At 47.1% G+C, this 25,712-nt stretch overlaps 1 long non-coding RNA gene across 1 annotated transcript in view; it reads left to right on the top strand.

Moving 5' to 3' along the window:
• The window catches only part of LOC115202545 (uncharacterized), a 263,397-nt gene that overhangs the window by 131,025 nt on the left and 106,660 nt on the right, over positions 1 to 25,712 (top strand). Inside the window, exon 4 of the long non-coding RNA XR_003880010.1 lies at positions 16,768 to 16,818. This is a non-coding gene — a long non-coding RNA (uncharacterized LOC115202545). The remainder of the gene's footprint in view (positions 1 to 16,767; positions 16,819 to 25,712) is intronic.

Below are 25,712 nucleotides of genomic sequence, written 5' to 3'. Positions count from 1 at the left end.
TAGATAAAGGAGGCGCGGGTCACGCTGGAGAGCACATGTACTCGGCAGGAAAAGCAGTGTATTGATGTGTTGCAAAGGGCTGCAACTTCACAGAGCTAGGAGCCCATCAGGCTGCTGGCATACTACCTGTTCAGGTACTCATAAGGGATATAGGTTAGCACCCCAAGATATTGACTTGCCAAGAAGATTACTCTCTCTCTCTCTCTCTCTCTCTCTCTCTCTCTCTCTGGCTTTAAAAAAAATGATAAATGACTTGCTTCTTCACTGGAAACTAATGATCCACCAATGTCTTTCTGTCTTGGTGATGAGAGTGGAGAAGAGTCTTTGATGATGGAGAATTGTCTTGGTGCTGAGAGTGGAGAAGAGTCTTTGATGATGGAGAATTGTCTTGCTGCTGAGAGTGGAGAAGAGTCTTTGATGATGGAGAATTGCGGCTGACACATAAAAGCTGGAGGGCCCCCCGAGACGCTCCCTATCCCTCATGCTACTTAGTTATGTGTTCCACTGTTATCACTATGGTAACCCAGAGTTATTTAATTTTATCGTCGCCACCAAAGTTCAAGCTGAAGGCAGAGCCTATAGTGAGAGAGAGAGAGCAGAGTTGTCTCTTTCACTCTCTCTCCTCGCTGTCTATCTCTCCTTTGTTTCTGTCTCCTTGAGTAAGGAGTTCTGCTTTGCTAGTGTGCATCTGAAGAGACCTGTTATTGTATGTATGAGATGTTAAATGATATTGAAAGGAAGAACCGTTGGTTTGGCTCTCCTTCCCCCCCTCCTGCTCCTCAGGTCAGGCTAACCAGTATGAATAAACATGAGGTCTCAACGCCGGTCAACTGTTTGGGAGTAATAAGCTGCTCATGTGTTTGACTCGAGCCAAACAGCAATAAAGTGCCTCGCTTGGCCAGTGTACTGAAGTCAGTTGTCCAAGGACGGAATGGTGTGGGTAAACGTCAAGGTATTGAGCTGTGGACATACAGAATTGTCACTCTGATATTTTTATTGTGAGTTCTCCTTTAAAACCTCTACGGGCTAGGGGGCAGTATTGAGAATTTTGGAAAAAATATGTGCCCATTTTTAACTGCCACCTACACCAACTCAGAAGCTAGGATAGATTTGGATAGAAAACACTCTGAATTTTCTAAAACTGTTTGAATGGTGTCTGTAAGTATAACACAACTCATATGGCAGGCAAAAACCTGAGAAAACCTGAGAGAAAAAAATAATTTTGTGGCTGTACTATTTTTTTTGAGGCATTGTTTAATAGATACCACAGTGAGAAAGGATTATTTCGCAACTCCTACGGCTTCCACTAGATGTCAGCGATCTTTATAAAGTTGTTTGAAGCGTCTATGATTAACAGAGAGCAAATTAGAATGCAGGGAAGTTGACGTCCCTGGGATGTCGTCACTTCCATTATTGCCTGCACCTGCGCAATCATGAGACGCGAGACATTTATCAAAAACGTTTTTCTAGACACAGGTGAGGTCGGGTTGAAACATTACTGATGTTTCACGTTAAAAATGGCTCTAAAGATTGATGCTAAACAACGTTTGACATGTTTGAACGAAAGTAAATAGATTATTTTTTAAACTTTTTAAACTTTTTGCCGTGACTTCACAAACCCCCCCGCGCTACTTTTTAGTAGCCACCGAAGCGCTAACAACATGGAACAACTTGGAGTTATTTGGACATCAATTATGAAGTTTGTCAAAAGAAACCACATTTGTTGTGGTCCTGGGATTCCTGGAAGTGCCAATGGATGAAGATAATCAAAGGTAATGGATTATTGACAATAGTATTATTGATATTACATGGTTACAAGATGATGCTAACCTATATAGCCTAGCCTATTGTTCTTAGCACAGCACCCGGTTTATTGCAACTTGTGATTTCCCAGTAAAGTTATTTTGAAATCTGGCAATACAGTAGCATTTACGAAATGTTAAACTATAATTATTTGAATGACAATATTATAATTTACCAATGTTTTCGAATAGTAATTTTGTAAATTGTAACGTTGTTCACCAGAAGCATTTCAGAGAAGAAAAAAATCTGAATTTCACCACTACTGTAAAATGCTGCTTTTGGATATAAATATGAACTTGATGGAACAAAAAATGCATGTATTGTATAACATAATGTCCTAGGAGTGTCATCTGATGGAGATTGTCAAAGGTTGGTGCATAATTTTAGCTGGTTTCTGCTTTTGGTGATGCCTGACCTTGAATTGAAAATGGATGTTTGTACTTTTGTGGCTATGTACTGTCCTAACATAATCTAACTTTATGCTTTTGCCGTAAAGCCTCTTTGAAAATCGAACAATGTGGTTAGATTAAGGACATGTTTATCTTTTAAATGGTGTAAAATAGTTGATTGTTTGAGAAATTGAAATTATTAGATTTTTGATGTTTTGAATTTCCAGCCTTGCTAGCAATTCCGTCTCAGGGTTCATTGCTAACCCGTAGCCCCAACAGGTTTTAAGTTCTTCCGCGGGTTAGCTTTTCTTTCTTAATGAATCTGTGACTCCTTCCTTCAAAGCTCATATTGTGGAATATCTACTGCATTATTTAGCTGTATAACCACTTCCAAGCTAATGGGGCAAGGAAACTTTCCCTGAGAAAATGTGAAATGTTCGAGCCTTTTCCTCCCATCTCTATTTTTCACTTTCTCATTTCGACATCAGTTGACTTGATTTTATTTGAAGCCTGCCACTTTCAGTTTCACTTGAGCTCCCAGGCCTATTTGCCAGTACAGAGAGGATCGAGGTCCGATTTGGACCAAGGGCTTTATACATTTTACAGACTGCTTTTAAATACAAAATTATTCTTCATTCAAATGTAACCTATTACCACAACATCTGTTTTGACATGTAGTCACAGTCATGGAAGCACAATGAGCATACCTGAACTAAATTATATCACTATTATTATACTGTAAATATGGGTTCTGACTTGGTGTACAGGGAGAATACTGTAAGAACAGCCCATGTTCTGAATTATGTCGCCGTTCATTTAAAAAATGATGAACAAATAGTTATATTGACTACGTCCGTCCTAGAGCGTCTTAATCAAAATTACGGATTGCCTCTTATCCTCTCGTCGTTCCCTTATGCCATAGTTTCTACATCTCAATTGTCAGTAGAAACCACATTTGTTTAAGCAAGTCAGCCATATCAGTTATGTTTTTTTAAAAGGCAGTAAACGAGGCTGAATGAACTGTTTCGCTGCCAGACAAGGCTTCACTGATAGCCAGCTGTAGCGGTGGTAAGGATTCACTCCATTGCTGAAAAGAAAGCTCTGCTGTTGGGACAGCTTTATGTAGGCCCTAACAGTTTGTGGGCACTGTTTGTCACCATTAGAGTGCAATTAATTGATTGTTTAGTGTTGTGTTGTGTAGTGGCATTGCTGGCATGCATCTAAAAAAATGTTGAGGAGTTTGCCCCACCAAGATTTACATACTAAAATCGCCCCTGTGACAGAGACATGGGGATGTGAGGGTGTGTTGTATCTGATGAGGCTGACAGAGACATGGGGATGTGAGGGTGTGTTGTATCTGATGAGGCTGACAGAGACATGGGGATGTGAGGGTGTGTTGTATCTGATGGGGCTGACAGAGACATGGGGATGTGAGGGTGTGTTGTATCTGATGGGGCTGACAGAGACTTGGGGATGTGAGGGTGTGTTGTATCTGATGAAGCTGACAGAGACATGGGGATGTGAGTGTGTGTTGTATCTAATGAGGCTAACAGAGACATGGGGATGTGAGGGTGTGTTGTATCTGATGAGGCTGACAGAGACATGGGGATGTGAGGGTGTGTTGTATCTGATGGGGCTGACAGAGACATGGGGATGTGAGGGTGTGTTGTATCTGATGAGGCTGACAGAGACATGGGAATGTGAGGGTGTGTTGTATCTGATGAGGCTAACAGAGACATGGGGATGTGAGGGTGTGTTGTATCTGATGGGGCTGACAGAGACATGGGGATGTGAGGGTGTGTTGTATCTGATGAGGCTGACAGAGACATGGGGATGTGAGGGTGTGTTGTATCTGATGGGGCTGACAGAGACATGGGGATGTGAGGGTGTGTTGTATCTGATGAGGCTGACAGAGACATGGGAATGTGAGGGTGTGTTGTATCTGATGAGGCTAACAGAGACATGGGGATGTGAGGGTGTGTTGTATCTGATGGGGCTGACAGAGACATGGGGATGTGAGGGTGTGTTGTATCTAATGAGGCTAACAGAGACATGGGGATGTGAGGGTGTGTTGTGTCTGATGAGGCTGACAGAGACATGGGGATGTGAGGGTGTGTTGTATCTGATGGGCTGACAGAGACATGGGGATGTGAGGGGGTGTTGTATCTGATGGGGCTGACAGAGACATGGGGATGTGAGGGTGTGTTGTATCTGATGGGGCTGACAGAGACATGGGGATGTGAGGGTGTGTTGTATCTAATGAGGCTGACAGAGACATGGGGATGTGAGGGTGTATTGTATCTGATGGGGCTGACAGAGACATGGGGATGTGAGGGTGTGTTGTGTCTGATGAGGCTGACAGAGACATGGGGATGTGAGGGTGTGTTGTATCTAATGAGGCTGACAGAGACATGGGGATGTGAGGGTGTGTTGTATCTGATGGGGCTGACAGAGACATGGGGATGTGAGGGTGTGTTGTATCTGATGAGGCTAACAGAGACATGGGGATGTGAGGGTGTGTTGTATCTGATGAGGCTAACAGAGACATGGGGATGTGAGGGTGTGTTGTGTCTGATGAGGCTGACAGAGACATGGGGGTGTTGTATCTGATGGGGCTGACAGAGACATGGGGATGTGAGGGTGTGTTGTATCTGATGAGGCTAACAGAGACATGGGGATGTGAGGGTGTGTTGTATCTGATGGGGCTGACAGAGACATGGGGATGTGAGGGTGTGTTGTATCTGATGAGGCTAACAGAGACATGGGGATGTGAGGGTGTGTTGTATCTGATGAGGCTGACAGAGACATGGGGATGTGAGGGTGTGTTGTATCTGATGAGGCTGACAGAGACATGGGGATGTGAGGGTGTGTTGTGTCTGATGAGGCTGACAGAGACATGGGGATGTGAGGGTGTGTTGTATCTGATGAGGCTGACAGAGACATGGGGATGTGAGGGTGTGTTGTATCTGATGAGGCTGACAGAGACATGGGGATGTGAGGGTGTGTTGTATCTAATGAGGCTGACAGAGACATGGGGATGTGAGGGTGTGTTGTATCTGATGGGGCTGACAGAGACATGGGGATGTGAGGGTGTGTTGTATCTGATGAGGCTAACAGAGACATGGGGATGTGAGGGTGTGTTGTATCTGATGAGGCTAACAGAGAAATGGTGATGTGAGGGTGTGTTGTGTCTGATGAGGCTGACAGAGACATGGGGATGTGAGGTGGTGTTGTATCTGATGGGGCTGACAGAGACATGGGGATGTGAGGGTGTGTTGTATCTGATGAGGCTAACAGAGACATGGGGATGTGAGGGTGTGTTGTATCTGATGGGGCTGACAGAGACATGGGGATGTGAGGGTGTGTTGTATCTGATGAGGCTAACAGAGACATGGGGATGTGAGGGTGTGTTGTATCTGATGAGGCTGACAGAGACATGGGGATGTGAGGGTGTGTTGTATCTGATGAGGCTGACAGAGACATGGGGATGTGAGGGTGTGTTGTGTCTGATGAGGCTGACAGAGACATGGGGATGTGAGGGTGTGTTGTATCTGATGGGGCTGACAGAGACATGGGGATGTGAGGGTGTGTTGTATCTGATGAGGCTGACAGAGACATGGGGATGTGAGGGTGTGTTGTATCTAATGAGGCTGACAGAGACATGGGGATGTGAGGGTGTGTTGTATCTAATGAGGCTGACAGAGACATGGGGATGTGAGGGTGTGTTGTATCTGATGAGGCTAACAGAGACATGGGGATGTGAGGGTGTGTTGTATCTGATGGGGCTAACAGAGACATGGGGATGTGAGGGTGTGTTGTATCTGATGGGGCTAACAGAGACATGGGGATGTGAGGGTGTGTTGTATCTGATGAGGCTGACAGAGACATGGGGATGTGAGGGTGTGTTGTATCTAATGAGGCTAACAGAGACATGGGGACGTGAGGGTGTGTTGTATCTGATGAGGCTGACAGAGACATGGGGATGTGAGGGTGTGTTGTATCTGATGAGGCTGACAGAGACATGGGGATGTGAGAGTGTGTTGTATCTGATGGGGCTAACAGAGACATGGGGATGTGAGGGTGTGTTGTATCTGATGAGGCTGACAGAGACATGGGGATGTGAGGGTGTGTTGTATCTGATGAGGCTGACAGAGACATGGGGATGTGAGGGTGTGTTGTATCTAATGAGGCTAACAGAGACATGGGGATGTGAGGGGGTGTTGTGTCTGATGAGGCTGACAGAGACATGGGGATGTGAGGGTGTGTTGTGTCTGATGAGGCTGACAGAGACATGGGGATGTGAGGGGGTGTTGTATCTGATGGGGCTGACAGAGACATGGGGATGTGAGGGTGTGTTGTATCTGATGAGGCTAACAGAGACATGGGGATGTGAGGGTGTGTTGTATCTGATGGGGCTGACAGAGACATGGGGATGTGAGGGTGTGTTGTATCTGATGAGGCTAACAGAGACATGGGGATGTGAGGGTGTGTTGTATCTGATGGGGCTGACAGAGACATGGGGATGTGAGGGTGTGTTGTATCTGATGAGGCTAACAGAGACATGGGGATGTGAGGGTGTGTTGTATCTGATGAGGCTGACAGAGACATGGGGATGTGAGGGTGTGTTGTATCTGATGAGGCTGACAGAGACATGGGGATGTGAGGGTGTGTTGTGTCTGATGAGGCTGACAGAGACATGGGGATGTGAGGGTGTGTTGTATCTGATGGGGCTGACAGAGACATGGGGATGTGAGGGTGTGTTGTATCTGATGAGGCTGACAGAGACATGGGGATGTGAGGGTGTGTTGTATCTGATGAGGCTGACAGAGACATGGGGATGTGAGGGTGTGTTGTATCCGATGAGGCTGACAGAGACATGGGGATGTGAGGGTGTGTTGTATCTGATGAGGCTAACAGAGACATGGGGATGTGAGGGTGTGTTGTATCTGATGGGGCTAACAGAGACATGGGGATGTGAGGGTGTGTTGTATCTGATGAGGCTGACAGAGACATGGGGATGTGAGGGTGTGTTGTATCTAATGAGGCTAACAGAGACATGGGGACGTGAGGGTGTGTTGTATCTGATGAGGCTGACAGAGACATGGGGATGTGAGGGTGTGTTGTATCTGATGAGGCTGACAGAGACATGGGGATGTGAGAGTGTGTTGTATCTGATGGGGCTAACAGAGACATGGGGATGTGAGGGTGTGTTGTATCTGATGAGGCTGACAGAGACATGGGGATGTGAGGGTGTGTTGTATCTGATGAGGCTGACAGAGACATGGGGATGTGAGGGTGTGTTGTATCTAATGAGGCTGACAGAGACATGGGGATGTGAGGGTGTGTTGTATCTGATGAGGCTAACAGAGACATGGGGATGTGAGGGTGTGTTGTATCTGATGAGGCTAACAGAGACATGGGGATGTGAGGGTGTGTTGTATCTGATGGGCTGACAGAGACATGGGGATGTGAGGGGGTGTTGTGTCTGATGAGGCTGACAGAGACATGGGGATGTGAGGGTGTGTTGTATCTGATGGGGCTGACAGAGACATGGGGATGTGAGGGTGTGTTGTATCTGATGAGGCTAACAGAGACATGGTGATGTGAGGGTGTGTTGTATCTGATGAGGCTGACAGAGACATGGGGATGTGAGGGTGTGTTGTATCTAATGAGGCTAACAGAGACATGGGGATGTGAGGGGGTGTTGTGTCTGATGAGGCTGACAGAGACATGGGGATGTGAGGGTGTGTTGTATCTGATGAGGCTGACAGAGACATGGGGATGTGAGGGTGTGTTGTATCTGATGAGGCTGACAGAGACATGGGGATGTGAGGGTGTGTTGTATCTGATGAGGCTGACAGAGCCATGGGGATGTGAGGGTGTGTTGTATCTAATGAGGCTGACAGAGACATGGGGATGTGAGGGTGTGTTGTATCTGATGGGGCTGACAGAGACATGGGGATGTGAGGGTGTGTTGTATCTGATGGGGCTGACAGAGACATGGGGATGTGAGGGTGTGTTGTATCTGATGAGGCTGACAGAGACATGGGGATGTGAGGGTGTGTTGTATCTGATGAGGCTAACAGAGACATGGGGATGTGAGGGTGTGTTGTATCTAATGAGGCTGACAGAGACATGGGGATGTGAGGGTGTGTTGTATCTGATGAGGCTGACAGAGACATGGGGATGTGAGGGTGTGTTGTATCTGATGGGGCTGACAGAGACATGGGGATGTGAGGGTGTGTTGTATCTGATGAGGCTGACAGAGACATGGGGATGTGAGGGTGTGTTGTATCTAATGAGGCTAACAGAGACATGGGGATGTGAGGGTGTGTTGTATCTAATGAGGCTAACAGAGACATGGGGATGTGAGGGTGTGTTGTATCTGATGAGGCTAACAGAGACATGGGGATGTGAGGGTTTGTTGTATCTGATGAGGCTGACAGAGACATGGGGATGTGAGGGTGTGTTGTATCTGATGGGGCTGACAGAGACATGGGGATGTGAGGGTGTGTTATATCTGATGGGGCTGACAGAGACATGGGGATGTGAACTGCTTGCCAACCTGTAGACCACAACACCTCCTGCATTGAGCTCACAGGGAGTGTCTTACTACAGCCAGCAAGGAATCTGATCAACTCTTTATTAATTCTACAAATAAACAGACAGTGAAGAGGCACACAGGCCAATATCCCTCCTCAAGGCTCCATTGTGTCTGAGGCACAGTGGAGGGTGTGTAGAGAAGCTGATCCTAAAATACTGTGCAATCTCGAGTACCTCAAATGACACCAGAGTCATGGTTTCATTACCTCTTGTGTGCAGTATACTATTCAAACAGCACATTATCACAACTTTAAAAATACAGTCACATGGAGTTACAGTAGCTAATTTGTGAAGCAGTCTGTGGCTGTGGATAAGCGTGTGCACCTCTCTGTACATGGCTGTGCCTGTGGCTGGCTATGAATCTGTCTAGTCCTGGGGGCAGGGAAAGCTCCGTGTTAAACAGTGAGGAGGGGGGATATGCCTGTGTGCGCGTGCATGTGCGGTACGGCAGACGTGATCCCGGACCCTGCCTGTTCTCCCCTAGAGGGTCATTCAGCCCCTCTCCCTGTCTCTAATCCCGTCTGTCCGGGGGAGATAGGGAGGAGCGGCTGGCCACGGCACACCCGGGGCACCGCAAACACAATCACAGGCCTTTCACAGACACTTAACGGGGCTTTGCACTTGTTCAACAAGGCAAAACGCGGCAAAACGCTGTCTCAATTTAATACAAGGCCTGACTCGAATGGAAAGAGGGTTAATAAATAAGCAATGACAGTGAGGACTGCCGCCACAATTTGTGCAGCGCTCGCTTCCTCCCCACTTCCTCCCCACTTCCTCCCTCCTTGTTTTCCAGAAGCCTCTCTCCTCATATTATGGCACGGTGTAGTTCCTGTCTCCAGAACATATTGGGGAGAGCTGGGGAGGTAGAGAAAGCAGCAGCCTCCTCTCTCATCAGGGTGTTATTTTAATAAATCACTGCTGCCATTGCTTGCTACATTAATTCCTGGGGCCCGGAGGTCTATGATGGTACCAGCAGTGATCTACATGAGGCGCTAAATGATGTGGGGATCCCCCAGTGAGAGAACAGAGACCCCCTGAATCTCCTCAGGCCCCTCCCCTCAGCTTGGCTGGCTCACACCCTGGGCTCCAACTGGGCCGGCCCGCTCGCCCGCCTGCCCTCCACCGCTGACATGATAATCAGCAGGGAGAGAGAGCCAGGAGCCGCCACAGTGCACATACAAATGAGTGGTGCATACATACATCTATAGCTAGGAGGGAAGTCACCTGACCCAGAGACCCAGCGCTAGAGCGCCTCACACCACATCACCCACATGCCCCTCTCTAGTGGCTTCATTAAGTTCTCCCATACTGGGACTGCTGTTTGATATGCTGCATCTTCAGTAGGTATAGACACCCTAATAAACACAGAGACACCAGGAGCCATGTTGAGTGAGATGGAAGTCTACATAAGATGTGAACAGGATGTAGATGCTTATAGTCTCAGGAGGATTGCTTCTTTTATTCTTGTTCATTTCATGAGACGGTAGGCTCAACTCTATATCTGCAATATATTTCCAGTCACATAGATTTTTTATTTATTTTCCTCTCGTCAAATAAATTGTAGTATGGTTTGAGGTACAGTGAAAATAGCTGGTAGACCTTTCTCACAGGTAGTGGTACTGATGGAGGATGTGTACGGAGAGAGAGAGAGAGAGAGAGAGAGAGAGAGATTTCCATTGGTATGCGCAGACAAAGCCGCTAGATTCAGCCCCAGAATACTGCTGGGAGATTATACCCTTCTTTCTTCACACAGCGGGGAACAGGCCACCGCAAATGGAGCGCTTGGGAGTGTGTGGCGTGCCGTGAATGACAGAGCGCCGTACACACTCCAAGCAATGACCCCAAACTCAAGGACTTGCTCCGAATGTCCTCATCTCTCATGCTTCCTGTTTTCGCTGGAAGCTCAAAAAGTGTCGTACTGGGATGGACAGCGGGAGTCCACAGGCAGATTGTCAGAGTACAGATGCCAACGTTAGAGGGTGTCAGTCTGGGCTTGGCCCACAGAAACTATTGAAAACACTTGTGAAATATGTAGATCAAAATTTAAGTTCTTCGCAACGTATTCCTGTATAACATCTGTTTTATTGGAGTATTTCAGGCGCTACAGAGTTAGTTGCCGTAGGAACCAGATGTTAGAGCAGAGTTAGTTGCCGTAGGAACCAGATGTTAAAGCAGCCTTAAACCTGAAAGCCTTAACTGGTGAAACTGACATGTCTGTTTGGATATTACAACAACAAAGAAGTTACTGCAAACAACGAACACTGTTTTCTTTTCTCGGACATCATTGCACGCTTGAAAGAACAGCAGAATATGTACTGGATTTTCTTTTACCACACTGCCAGATTCTCCTCTCCTTTTCGTCAACAAAACAAAAACAATAACAAAGGCGTTGGGCCGGACAGCGGCACTGTTTCCCCAAATACTTTAAGTGCAGTAAGTAGCAGGTGTCAAATGAATTCCCAGTGAAAAGGTGGTACAGGAAAGATACAGTCTGATGAGTATTTACATGGATCTACAAAGATATTTCCAAAATACACAGCCTCAACTAGGCCTACACTGCCAAACCAACTATAGCATGTTGGAGTACCAACCAGGGCCCGCTTTCCTGATAGCGATGGAACTTAGGCTTACGAGTGTTTTAACTATGCATCTTTCCTGCATGGCCGAAGATGTACAAGTAACACGATTTCCCAAAAGACCACACAGAAAGAACGGTCGCTAAGCCCTGTCGTTGGAGCATGTGTCGATACTGATAGGATGGAAAGAAAGACAGCGCTGCTCTCAGATCAGCTTTCTCCATTGAACTCTGTCCTTAACATTAGAATTATTTCACCATACGATGGATTACCCTCCCCCCTCCCCTTCCCATGAAGTGCCATCAATAAGGGATCATAGCTTTCACCTGGATTCACCTGGTCCATCTATGTCATGGAAATGTTTTGTATACTCAGTGTATACTGAGACAAATACAGACAGTAGCCTACAAGTAGCAAAATAGAACTCTATTGATTGAACATGAAATGCATCCACTACAAGAGCATGGTGGTTGCCTACAGAGCAGCAAGAGGAACTGCCACTCCCTTCCTTCAGGCTATGCCCCCTGCAGCTAGGTGAGCAGTGTCCCTGCCCCCCACCCCACACTTTTCATGTTTTAAAGTTTCCCCCCACTAGCACTGACTTTGCTGATACTTTATTGAGGAGAAATGTACTTTCTATGCCTGTGATATGTGGTTGTCCCACCTAGCTATCTTAAGATGAATGAACTGTAAGTCACTCTGGATTAGCTTCTGTAAAAAAAAAAATACAATGTAAAATGTCATGTATTTCAATATGATTGAAATAGACCTATTGCTTACTGTTTGTATTTTTTTTATTTGAAGCATATTTTTAAACGTCACTTGTTTGTGTCAGTTGCAAAGACATTGGAACTTTGTATTTGCAGTCAACTTTGTTCTGAAGTTATCGCCGATCCCAGAGAGATGGGTAAAACGTGATTCTATTTTTACTTGTGCACAGTAAATACACATTATACTAGCAAATGAACAACAATATATCATTTTTGGAGAAATGAATGACTAAGTAGGCCTGTATGGGGAAAATATGAATGCGCTAAACAATTTGTAGTAAGTAGGCCTAAATAATGCTTGTTCTTGACGTACACCAGCGTTAGAGGGTGGCAGCCTGGGTAAGACAGCCTGGGTTAGGCAGCCTGGGTTAGGCAGCCTGGGTTAGGCAGCCTGGGTTAGGCAGCCTGGGTAATGCAGCCTGGGTTAGGCAGCCTGGGTAATGCAGCCTGGGTTAGGCAGCCTGGGTTAGGCAGCCTGGGTAATGCTGCCTGGGTTAGGCAGCCTGGGTAAGGCAGCCTGGGTAAGGCAGCCTGGGTAAGGCAGCCTGGGTTAGGCAGCCTGGGTTAGGCAGCCTGGGTAAGGCAGCCTGGGTAATGCAGCCTGGGTAATGCAGCCTGGGTTAGGCAGCCTGGGTTAGGCAGCCTGGGTAAGGCAGCCTGGGTTAGGCAGCCTGGGTTAGGCAGCCTGGGTAAGGCAGCCTGGGTTAGGCAGCCTGGGTAAGGCAGCCTGGGTTAGGCAGCCTGGGTAAGGCAGCCTGGGTAATGCAGCCTGGGTAAGGCAGCCTGGGTAAGGCAGCCTGTGTTAGGCAGCCTGTGTTAGGCAGCCTGTGTTAGGCAGCCTGGGTAAGGCAGCCTGGGTAAGGCAGCCTGGGTTAGGCAGCCTGGGTAAGGCAGCCTGGGTTAGGCAGCCTGGGTAAGGCAGCCTGGGTAATGCAGCCTGGGTAATGCAGCCTGGGTAAGGCAGCCTGGGTAAGGCAGCCTGGGTAATGCAGCCTGGGTAAGGCAGCCTGGGTTAGGTTTACACAAACTACTGAAAACACTTCATTGTAATATGGAGATCAATATGTAGGTTATTCACAATAAATGTCTGTCTAGCAGCTGTTGTACTGAAGTATTTAGGGGCTACAGAGTTCGGCTGTAGAGTATAGCCTATCAGACATAGTAAATGGTAAATCATTATCAGTGAGTTAACGTTACATCATCTTTACAATGAAACCAGACACTGTCTGTAAATTGAGATGCAGTATTGAATAGCAATACACAAAGGAAAGCAAGGCAATACATGGTCTGTAATGTTGTGACAACAGGCCATCTGCCCTCTACTATGTAGCTCACAACCACTTTACCTTTCATGGATGGCTAGTAATGACTTTGATTGTGTCATGCTAATACCAAATCTTAAGCTATGCGTGCTTATACCTCTCCTGACCCCATATTTCCAGACTCCCTCTTTCTGACGAGAACACACCCCTCCTCATCCCTTCCCCCCAACCATTAAACTGCATCTGAACATCAGACTTAATTGATGAAAGGAGGGCCTGTCTTCGTTTATAAGCAGGCATCCACCAAACTAATCTGGGTGTGTTGTGAAGTCTGTCCTTTCCATTAAGTGGGACACATTATCTCCTAATCAAATTAAAGTCATTTAATTGTCGCCCTCCCTTGATAGATCCGGTGAAAAAAGGAGGAGAGTTGTGTTTGCTGAAGGGGGATGTGTGCAGATTGAACAGGGCCTGTGTCATTATGGTATGAATTTGTAAATAACCAAAGCGTTCACTGTCATGTCTTTGCTTTGAACCTTTCTATATGGTGAAGCTGAGTTTGACATTTTATCCACTCTCCCAGCTCAGTGTATACCCAAAACAATTGAGGCTAAGAACCTAGCTGAAGGGGCACTAGCTATGTGACCCCATGAACGATTGCCCTCTGTAACCTACTGATCACTAGTCTCATTTGTTAATCACTACTCTGAGCTGTGTGTGTGCGTGTGTGTGTGTGTGTGTGTGTGTGTGTGTGTGTGTGTGTGTGTGTGTGTGTGTGTGTGTGTGTGTGTGTGTGTGTGTGTGTGTGTGTGTGTGTGTGTGTGTGTGTGTGTGCTGCAAACTAAACCACCTGTGCTGGCCAGTGTGTTAGCTGGTGGCTCTGTCCCCGCTACGTGGTTTGCAGGCTGCTATTACCTGAGTCATCCTGTGATTAAGAATGGAAGTCTCTGTGTGGAATGGGGCCGGTCTGTCTGCCTCTGTCCTCCCAGCCCAGCACTGCGTAGGCCCTGGGGGGTCCCCATGGTAACCAGAGTGAAGGATACCCCCGCAGATTCTGGCCCTGGCCACCGCCGCCGCTGCCCGCCATGTGGGGATCCCTGGGCGTGTGATAAATGAAGGAGCGTGGGATCGTTTGTCCCACTGATAGAGTTTTATCCCCTGCCCTTTCAGAGCAGTCAGACCATAAAGAGAGAGCCACGGCCAAGCATGACAGGTTAACCCAACAGTAATAGAATACTCCTAATGGTCTGGTCTGGGCCAAGGGTTGGAGCCACCGGCCACAACAGCCAGACGTCCACCCCACCTCTATCGTTATAGGTGCTCTGGGACCACGTCACCCACTTTGTGGTTGTCACAGAGAGAAGCAAGGACAAAGTGGGCACTTTGATGGCTTAATGGGCACTTTGATGGTGTCTTAGGGCGGAATGGAGGCGGGCGAGGGCAGGCAAACGGATTGAATAGAGTATACAAGACATTAAGACAAGGAAACGAGCTGTAGGGCGGTGAGGTAAGCCTAAAGCACATCCGGTACTTGGCAATTTTACCCTGTGCTTCAAAGGACTGCATTTTACAAGGGCCTTTGAATTTATAGGAATTCTACAGCAGCTGGCTGGCAAGTCTATTGTTTTTTATAGTGCCATTCATGTTGAATGATTTGATAGCGTAGCAATACATATGAGAGGTATGAGAAAATAAACATGATCAAACACCAGTGAGCAGTCAGAAGAGATTTAGATTATTTTGTTGTCATGACTTTCACTTGAACATGCCTGTCTCTCTACGATTAATCCTCACAAAGAAAGACAATCCTCGGGGCTAGCCTACATGTTTATGCTTTAACAAGGTTGTTTGTGTAGATGTTTGTTAGCGTGCACCTTGGGTAGCAGTTAGTCATGTTTGAATATGGCTTTAATTAGCCCTGTGTATTCCAGCAGCAGCAGCTCAGAGCCCTCTGTCCACAGCCCCCCCACCACCACCACCACCACCGTCCTCTCTGCTGCTCTACTAATAGTGTCCTGTCCTCTCTCCTCCTCTCCTCTCCCCTCCTCCTCTCCTCCTCCCAGGAACATCAGCGCTCTGTGTGGTTAAGATAATAGCAGCTCACACTAAAGATGTTAATTGAGGGGAGATAAAGTGTGGAGGTTGGTAGATGAGGGAGGTGGGGATGGTGTGTGTGTGTGTGTGTGTGTGTGTGTGTGCGTGTGTGTGTGTGTGTGTGTGTGTGTGTGTGTGTGTGTGCTAATATTAAGTTGTGGTGTTCCACTACCAACTAGCCTCTTAATAAACCTCTGTCACACCAGGTGAGGTGTGATAAATCTGGAGGGATTATGATAACTGTGAGTTGTTCCTCCCTCCTAGAATCAGACAGGAAGGTGTGGCAGCAGTGGGGTCTGGTGAGGTCTGTCTCAAGGTGGGCTGGAGACTCAGGGAAGTGTTTGGCCAACTGAAATGTGTAGCGGGCAGGCAGGCAGGTGGGTAGGCGGGCAGGATGGCAGGCGCTAGGCAAGCGGGCGGACGTGTAGGCACTCAATGTGGGTAGAACACAGGGGAAGCAGAGACGGAGTAATCTGACCAAACAGCTGAAGTGACAGAAGCTACATTAATAGAGGCATATGTCTAGAGCACAGAGAGACGGAAAGAGAGAGAAAACAGACACTGTACCAGCCTGAGAGAGGGAAGAGAGAGAGCGAGTTAGAAAGGGTGAGGGGTAAACAGAAAACAGCGCCAGCCTCTGTAATTGCCTCAATGCCACTGGGAATGCTCTCATTCATTTGAAGCAGGCTGTATTCTCCCTCTCTCCTTCTCTTTTTTCTCAATTGAGGGGAGGGGGGGTGTAGTGGGTTGGATTGAGGTGCGTGGGGTGGAGTTGGGTGGGTGATCCGTGTGCAATCCTCAGTGTGTGATGCTAACGTATGGCGATGAGTGCGATAGCTCCCCTGTGCTGAATCTCCCGTAACATCAGCGTGAGGACCAGTCCATGGCTGTGGCCTGGGTAGAGGAGAGCAGAGCAGAGAGGAGCACAGCATACAGCGCTGTGGAAAAGTGAGGGCGATAAGGAGGTAGGCGGACTGCAGCTCAGACCTGTCAGATGTGATCGCGCACCGGAGCACTCCGCATGGGTCTGTCTCTTTTTACATTTCCCTAAGACAGCCCACCTCTTCACGCCCCCCTCTCTTCTTTATTCCCTCTCTCCTCCTCTGCGCTCTGTTTTTTTCTACCTTCCTCGAGGAATTCTTTATTTCTTTATGTCTTGTGTGGCGCGTGCGTTGGATGATGTGCCCCCTCCTCCTTCCTCTATTCTCCTCCTCTCTCTTTGCCGCTTTCACAGCCTAGTTTTCTTTTTTTTTCTCAATCTTGTGTGCAGGTTGTATCTGACAGAGAGAGGACCACCGCCACGCTCCAGCCCCAACCCACTGTGAGTATTCTTATGCTAATTTTCCATCTCCATCTTTCCCAACGTCGGTTTGTCTTTTATTCTCAACCCTTTTATGTTCTCGACCGCGGCGCACTGAGAACGTGGCGGCTGCGACAGAGAGAAAGGAGGAGAGACAGAGAGAGGGAGAGAAAGAGGGAAGGAGGGAAGAGAGAGGATAACTAGTGCTGTGTAGGGGTTTCTCTGAGGATGGTGGAATGGCTGAGGGGGAAGAGGAGGGGGCGGGTCTTGATGTGGTAGACGGTTCTGTGTGTGAATGGTTGGGATGTTGTTGACGACAGTTAGCGTGGAGCGGGTCAGCACACTGATCACCAGGGTCTCTCTTTTACCTTAACTTCTCACTTTCCATATTGACTGACTCTTCTGTTTTGATATTGAGGCTTTTCTGTTTCCTACTGTGTTCCTGTTACCACTACCGAGAGGGGTCCACTGTTGTCATTTGAACAGTGGACATGTGTACGATAAACAGAGATTTAACAATAATACTTGTGTGTGTGTGTGTGTGTGTGTGTGTGTGGTGTGTGTGTGTGTGTGGTGTGTGTGTGTGTGTGTGTGTGTGTGTGTGTGTGTGTGTGTGTGTGTGTGTGTGTGTTCAAACAAGTCTGTATTCTCTATGGGTGATCATATGTGAGTGTATTTTTATTGTGTGTGTGTGTTTATTTATGGGTGAACCAGTGGAGGCTGCTGAGGAGAGGATGGCTCATAATAATGGCTGGAACGCAGCGAATGGAATGGCAACATACACCTGGATACCATGTGTTTGATGTATTTGATACCATTCCACTAATTCCGCTCCAGCCATTACCACGGGACCATCCTCCCCAATTAAGTTGCCACCAACATATGTGTGTGTATTTTCAGTCTGTTTGTAGCTGTGTTTATTTGTACATGCGTGGCCACATAGGAGTGCATGAATATCCATGTCCATTTGCATACGTGTGTACACAGTAGTCCTACATGTGGGACTATGTATGCACATGTTTGTGTACAGTTTATGCGTTCACCAAACGAGTGAAGTGTATTTGTATCACAAATGTGTAGTAGAGATCAGTATGCTAGTGTCCATACCCACCTGCTGTCCCGTGTGTGTGTGTGATGCGTGCCTTGTGTATGTGGACCAGATGAAGAGTGGGTGTTCTCTGTGTGGGGCTGAGATAGACAGTACCATGCCCCATCACTATGTCAAGGCTAATGGGCACACAGGTCAGCAGGGGTGGACACAGAGTTGGCCATGAAGACCGATGTATGTCAGCACAACAACACCTTTCTCTCAGGCCTGGATAACAATAGGCCTTAGTGTAGTTCACTACATGTGCATACAATAAGGACTAACAGAAAACCTCTGCTTTCTAATGTAAGGAAATATACTGGATATTCAGCTGACAAAATGCAGGGAAAATTCTGTTGTAGATTCAGTTGACATTTGGATATAGATTGATCTGAAGATGGCAATTAAGCAAAATCCAGAAGCTAGGCATCTGGTGAGGCGGAGGATGCTATTGGCTGGCAGAGCATTACCATTTTAGTCCCATTTTCACATGATGAACCCCAGAATGGATTATCTCACCATGCTAAACAGTGGCTGTTGCAAATGTGATGTATGAAAGAGGTTTGTGCGTCCTTGTGTTATTTGTCCATTTCCGCGACCCGGCTGGTGCTATGTGATGTAGTATTGGTCTGATTAATGATGATCAGGTCTAACATGTGCGCTCACATCCAGACAGACCTGCCTTTTCTGGCCCTTATGAAAATGAATAGTCACCTCAAATCCCTAGAACGATAGCAGGCTGTCGACGAGCGCCGCTTTCTAAAGTGAGTCGATAAAAATGAGAACCATTCCGCAAATTACAGAAGATTAGGTTCCCCTCCACCAATCTGAATCCTTAAACCCCTTATGTTTGTACAGCTCTGTGTGTGGAATGGAATTCAGCCACAAGATCTGAGCAGAATAGCAATAAAAAGAAGGTAAAAAGTTCTGAGTGAAACTCTGTGATAAAAATAGCCAGACGAGTTAAAGCACATGATAATTGATACAGTAGTGTGTTGCGCTTGGCTGTAGTTAAGTGAGCAACAGAGGTTGTCAGTCATAAGGAGAAGAGAACAGACTATCCTGGTGTATTTAAAACACTGGAGCATTTATCATGTCATTCTATGCTTTAAAGAGGGTGCTTCTGGGATAGCCTGGTTTTCTTTGCTTCATTTATCTGGGTCTTGTGCTTTATAGCTCCGGTTAGACGCTTTGTACTGGTTCTTGATCCCAATGTACACAACGGAAAGTATGAAACTATTGTCTCCGGGGCCCCTCGGAAAAGCTTATCTTCTATTTTTAGTCGTCTTCTCCTCATTGTAGCCTCGGTCTCATGCTTACGTCTGACGGTTGTGCCATAAAGTATCTGTGCTTCATCCCCGCCAAGCCGGCAGCCGGAGACAACTCTCACCCACACATTAGTGATCTATGAGCCATATAACACAGGGCCCTGCACTACCTCCTGAAATACAGGGGACCACAGCTGTGTCACCCTCTCCATGTGATAGCACCTATATGCGGTGAGAGCTCAATATTAGCCTAATGCGCTAACCATTTATTTCGCATCACTCACCACCACTTATCACAGAGCTAGACACCAACCGGGACATACTGAACAAAAAAATATCCTAAAGATAAAAATCACATTTCACTAGAGGGTGTTTGTGTGACAGTGATTTATGCTGTGAGCATCCTGCCACCTCATTGAGATGGGAGTGAGTTCCGGGTGGCTAAATCAATTTGTGCTAAGGCCGTCGGTGCTAGTATTGGTTTCGTGATATGATCTTTGTTGTCCTTTTTTTTTAGAGGTCAGTGCAGATGCAATGACAAGGGCAAAGAACCTGAGCTCTACTCTCTGTTTCTGAGCTGGCAAACCATCCCCCACCAGGGGATTGTGGGAAAAGGAAGCTTTGGTTCTAAAGAGTATATGTTTTGTCAGGGTTCAAACCGAACGTAACGTCCATTACACTGCCAATTCATTTCCTCCCAGTCAGATCTTGATGGAATGTCTGAGGTTAGACACGAGAATGGTCCTTACATTAGTCACTGTAATTACTCAGTGATTGTGACACAGATCTCCAAGGCGTGCCAAGAGTCATGTAGTAGTAGTAATAGCTAGCTAGCAGAGAGAGGGCAGAGAGAGCGGGGGTGATAATACTATAATGCTGCTAGTGGATGGAGGAATCTGACACCGGCAGGCCAGATGTTAGAGAGCTGTGGACAGGAAGAGAATATATATCCTGTAAGGTGTGTCATCATGTCACATGATCCATCCCTACTGATCCAGCCTCTTGGTCTTCTGTTCTGACGTCTCACAACTAGGCCTATATATGGAACGTAAGAAAACCAACCCACTACTTTGGAGGCTTCCCCATATGAATCACACTCAGACCAATGTCATGAATTTGATTATACCTTGTTTTAAGATCTTATATTGAGCAATGTTAACTATTGCACAAATGACATAGGAATTGCTCATCAGTTGCCAACGGATCAACTCCATGAAATTGCAAAGCAGTTACTAAATCACAATCATGTATCAATATGTCAATGCAATGTTCGAACTAGAGTATTTACAGTGTTCCTACACATCCAGTATATTCATAACAAACGATTCTAAATGAGAGGAAGAGAAGATTGACATGAAGTAGCACTGCACCATGACGCTCAGATGACTGTGTTCTTGTGCATGCAGAGAAGTGTAGCTAGCTATGCTTTGTGTTCAGTTTCTAAAAGGTCTCCTATGATGTATGCTATCTACTAGCTGGCTAATCAACCCCAGCTGCAAAACTTTACGTTGCTGGTCATAACAGGTGGGAGGGGACAAAGGTCCCACACATGTGAATCCATCCTCTCTTATCTCCAATTGCCTTTCATTTTCCTACATTGCCTGCTGCCGAGCATCATGGGAAATAAAACGCTGAGACACATTTTTAATTAAGTGCAGTTTTAGCTTCATTGAATTTATAAAAACACAATGGGAGAAAAGAGAGAGGTATTTTTCCTGTCTCATTAATCACAGTGCTTCCATGTCTGATACGGCGGTACAGGGAAGAGAACCAGGCTGCAACTGTGGAGTGGAATATTTGAACATCTCAGTACTGATGTGTGCTAAGCGGAGTGTTTGTCTGCAGGGGAGGCTTTGAAATTTCCTCCACTCCAGCACTTTTAACTCGGCAGAGGGAATGTGTGTCTCGCTCTAGTTGGCCAATGGCTGTTACGGGGGCTCCGTGCCCCCCCCCCCACCCCCAACCCTCCTCTACCCCTTCTCCATCTCCCCCCTCCTCACCACCATTCCATGACCTGCTCTGTGTCAGATAGTTTAATGTGAAATTGCTTTTCTTTCAAATTTCCCCCTGGAAACGCAGGTCACTGCAAAATGTTACATCTCATAATGGCATGTTATTGTTGTTCTTGGAGGTAAGTCCTTGCCTTAGAAGTGTAGGATTCCAGTGGCCTGCTAAGGTTACAGACAGCTGTTTCTCTCCGCCCCGCCCCGCTCCTGCCCGTCTCTGATTCCACGCAAAGCTTTCAGTCGTGCCCATGGTAACCCTGCTGAAAAATGTATCAGCACCACTCTATGATTACTCTATACATTAGCGGGGCTTAAATTTAATTTGTTGGCAGGGCCCGGCGGTAAAGCTATGGGCCTGGCCTATCAGAGGCACTTTGTAAAGGCCCTGGAAGAGCCTCTTGGGGTGATCCTATCAGTCAGACACACTGACTGTCAGCAGACACGCTCTGTTAGTCAGCAGCACTGTGGCCCTCCCAAGCCCAGACGCTGGCGCTCAGCGCTCCACTGGGGCAGGGCTGTGGGCATCGTGGCTCCCCACCTGCCAATCAAACACCCAGCCAGGACCACGACCTCTGGCCCCATGTTGAAATGGATGCTCTTCAACAGGTGATCCAACAGACAAGACTATATACCCATAGCAAGGCCACAGCACCAGTAGATACATATAGTACTGTAATGCTAGCACACCACACTTATTATGTTAGCAAATCCTGATGGGGTGTTTGACCTTAACAATGTATGGTCATTAGCCTTGATGATTCACCTGAATCTAAAGCTACTGCTGGTATCTCTTAGGTGACTATAGCATGACCATACATACTGTGAAGGAGAAGGTATGTCTAACTGTAAAGGGTTTCACTGAAAATGTCTAATGTGTTGAGACCAAAAAACCTTTTCTCCCCAGCAGTCAAGGAGAAAGGCTTGTTGCTAGTTGGTGTATATATGCATTTCTCTTGCCTTTTGAAATGTGTAGCTAGTATTTTTAGCTTTGCATTTTCATCTCCCTGAATGGCTGGCAAAATGGCTTGAGCTCAGGCCTGTCTAGGCTGCTTTTAGAAGAGCTCACAGTCACAGTACAGGCAGAAAAAAAGGTATGTTTTTAGAGGATTTCCCAGGGAGAAATGTTTCAACTGGTTACAAAAAAAAAAACAAGAAGCACTTACACTGCTGTGCGGCTTTAATTGGGATCCATTTTCATTTCAAACATTTTTAAATTTTTAAATATCTGGAATGGAACACGCACTGTAAAGTGCTTTACAAATCTTCCCAGATACATTACTTTGACCTCAGAGTCAGATTGGTTCAAAGCATATGTGTTCATAACATGTGCCTTGGAACATAATAGCCCAGCTCCACCATTCAACACAGAACCATGTAAGGGCCCTTACTCACAGTATAACGTGAGACGGGAGTCAAAGGTTGACAGTGACTTTCAGTTCTACCAGACTTCAATGAATAGGGAAGAAGGGACATGCATGTATCTGTGGAGAAATGCAATTTTCGATTTCATAATGTTTGATCATCTCTGTGTCAAACCAGACTAACCAGACTCCTCACCTGTTACCTTACACTCTTAGAAAGAAAATATGCTATCTAGAACCTAAAATGGTTATTTGGCTGTCCTCCGTAGGAGAACCCTTTAAAGAACCCTTTTTGGTTCCAAGTAGAAAGAACCTTTTTGGTTCAAAGTAGAACTATTTTGGGTTCCATGTAGAACCCTTACCATAGAGGGTTCTATATGGAACTTAAAAGAGTTCTACATGGAATTTAAAAGGGTTCTACCTGGAACCAAAAAGGGTTATCCTATGGGGACAGCTGAAGAACTCTTTTGGCACCCTTTTTTCTAAGAGTGTAAACTTAACCATTCATTCATTCATTTGATCAATTAATGGCACCCAAAGGACGAAATGGGGACACATCCGTCCCCCAGTGACACGTGAAATATAGACTGATAATGCCTCTGCTACTTCCTTAACACTGCTCTCCACTAACTCTTTGTCTGACAGGCTGGCCTACCGCATGTATCATAATGAGAGGATCTCCGCTTCGTCAATTAGGTGGACCTTAAGATGCTGTCTGAACTTCTGTGAGGTAGACAGGGAAAAAGCCCTAGATGAAGGATTTGCCCTAGACTCAGGGGAACCGATGAGCACTTTCCCTTTGTGTGCAAATAACATTCGACGGAACGTCAGCTCTTTCCGCCGTCCGATTCAGAGCCATCCCAGTGTTTCTTCCTCTTCTTCTGATGACTGGGTGTGTGTTAGATCTGTCCCTGAGGCGGTGTTACAGAGAGGAGCATCTCAGCATAAATACCAGCTCCACCACCACCACCTCCCTCCACCACCACCAACCTTCACCACCAACACCTACCTCCACCACCAACACCTACCTCCACCACCACCACCTACCTCCACCACCACCTACCTCCACCACCACCTACCTCCACCACCAACACCTACCTCCACCACCACCACCTACCTCCACCACCACCGACCTCCACCACCACCACCACCACCACCACCTACCTCCACCACCACCACCACCTACCTCCACCACCACTTACCTCCACCACCAACACCTACCTCCACCTCCACCACCACCTACCTCCACCACCACCACCACCTACCTCCACCACCACCTACCTCCACCACCAACACCTACCTCCACCACCACCACCACCTATCTCCACCACCACCTACCTCCACCACCAACACCTACCTCCACCACCACCACCACCTACCTCCACCACCACCAACACCTACCTCCACCACCACCACCACCTACCTCCACCACCACCTACCTCCACCACCACCACCTACCTCCACCACCACCACCACCTACCTCCACCACCACCACCTACCTCCACCACCAACACTACCTACCTCCACTACCTACCTCCACCACCACCTACCTCCACCACCAACACCTACCTCCACCACCACCACCACCTACCTCCACCACCACCACCTACCTCCTCCACCACTACCTACCTCCACCACCACCTACCACCACTACCTACCTCCACCAGCCTCTTAGAGGGAGATGAGGAGAAGCTCTGTCATTGTCTCTCCCTCTCAGTGGTTCACTTTGAATTATTTAATTACTTTGCTTGAGACTTGAGCAATTATACCTCGCGCTGCATATCTGTTAATTATATCTGACCTCACGTTCCCGCTGTTCTATTAATTGTTCACCGAGATGACATTCTTAGATAACTGTCAGTGTCATATTCACATTGTACAGTACAGTATAATAGGAAGATGGAATAGGGAGATTTAATATTGCAGGTTGGTTCTGTGTAGCTGGGTAGCGGTTAGCGTTGCCTTCTTGCCGTCGTCCATATTCCAGGTGGGGCCATAATGGTACTGATGCCCCCTGGTTCGTCCTCTGAACCCGAGCCCTGCCATGGTTGCCATTGGTTACCCATGTGCCCCGGAGCCCATGTGCACCGGAATGTTTTGTTAATTATAACTGATGTTCAGAGACCTCCAAACTCTGATCCCCGTCCATGTTGTGCGCTGCATGCAGATGTTGCCAATGAATTTCAATCAGCCTGGCCCTCTAACAACTGCATGCTTAAAACTCCTGGAGTACATGTCTCTAAAACATACTCAGTGTTTCTAGCCCCGTCTACATCCGTTGAGTGTTTGCAGCTTAATTGCATCCATTCCCTAAAAGTGCTGTTTGAAATTGCTGCTGCTGTTGTTTTTTTGCTATTTTGTTGTCTCCTTTTGCTACCCGTCATTCATTTTGGTAAGCAACCCCTTCATTCATTAGTATTCAGCTTGAGGTGGCACGAGCGGCAATCTGTTTAAGAGCGTGGAGAGGGGATGGCACCTTTCGGTTAAGGCTGCCTGGCCATCCTGGAGCGCTGGGTGCGTATGCTCGGACAGCTGGCCTTAGAGTTAGTGAGTGTCACTGTGGAGGAACCCGGAGCTCAGTAACATGCCCTCCGGCCCTGCCTCCCTCCCTCCCTCCCTCCGGCCCTGCCTCCCTCCCTCCCTCCGTCCCTGCCTGCCTTCGTCCCTCCCTGCCTGTCTGCCTGCATCGCTGCCCGGCTTTAGGGGAAGGGAGGGGTGTAAGGCTGGAGCTGCAGCCACAATCCATTACTTTTACCTAAGCAAGGGGAGAAAAAGGAGGGAGAGAGAGATTGAGTTAAGGGCTAGGGCACCTCTGAGTCCTGTCTTCTGCATGCTAATTTAGCTAGCCGCTACGAGAGGGATCAAAATCGTCTGGCTGAGACGTGGCCTCTCAACCCATCAGGCCTGGATATCCCCTACCCCTTTGCATTACTATAGAACAGCTACAGTGTGTTCTCTACATATAGCTAGCTGACTAAAGTCAACCTCTGTGATATGTAGTGAGATTTCTGCTCTGTGAAAAATGTAGCGAGAAAAATGTTGGATACACTGATCTTATTATCCATGACCATACTAATGATAACTCAAAAATGCATAGCTACTTTCACAAAATGCTCTCTGGTTTGGTTAATTGGTCTCAGTGATGGTATTTACGCTGGGGAATGGCTGGTTTATTTTAAACATGTTATTTCTT

This window comes from Salmo trutta, chromosome 1 (genome assembly GCF_901001165.1).
Source record: "Salmo trutta chromosome 1, fSalTru1.1, whole genome shotgun sequence".
In the NCBI taxonomy this organism is placed as follows: Eukaryota; Metazoa; Chordata; class Actinopteri; order Salmoniformes; family Salmonidae; genus Salmo; species Salmo trutta.
Note: the sequence above shows the minus strand (reverse complement) of the source record. Positions and strands in the feature narration are given on the sequence as shown.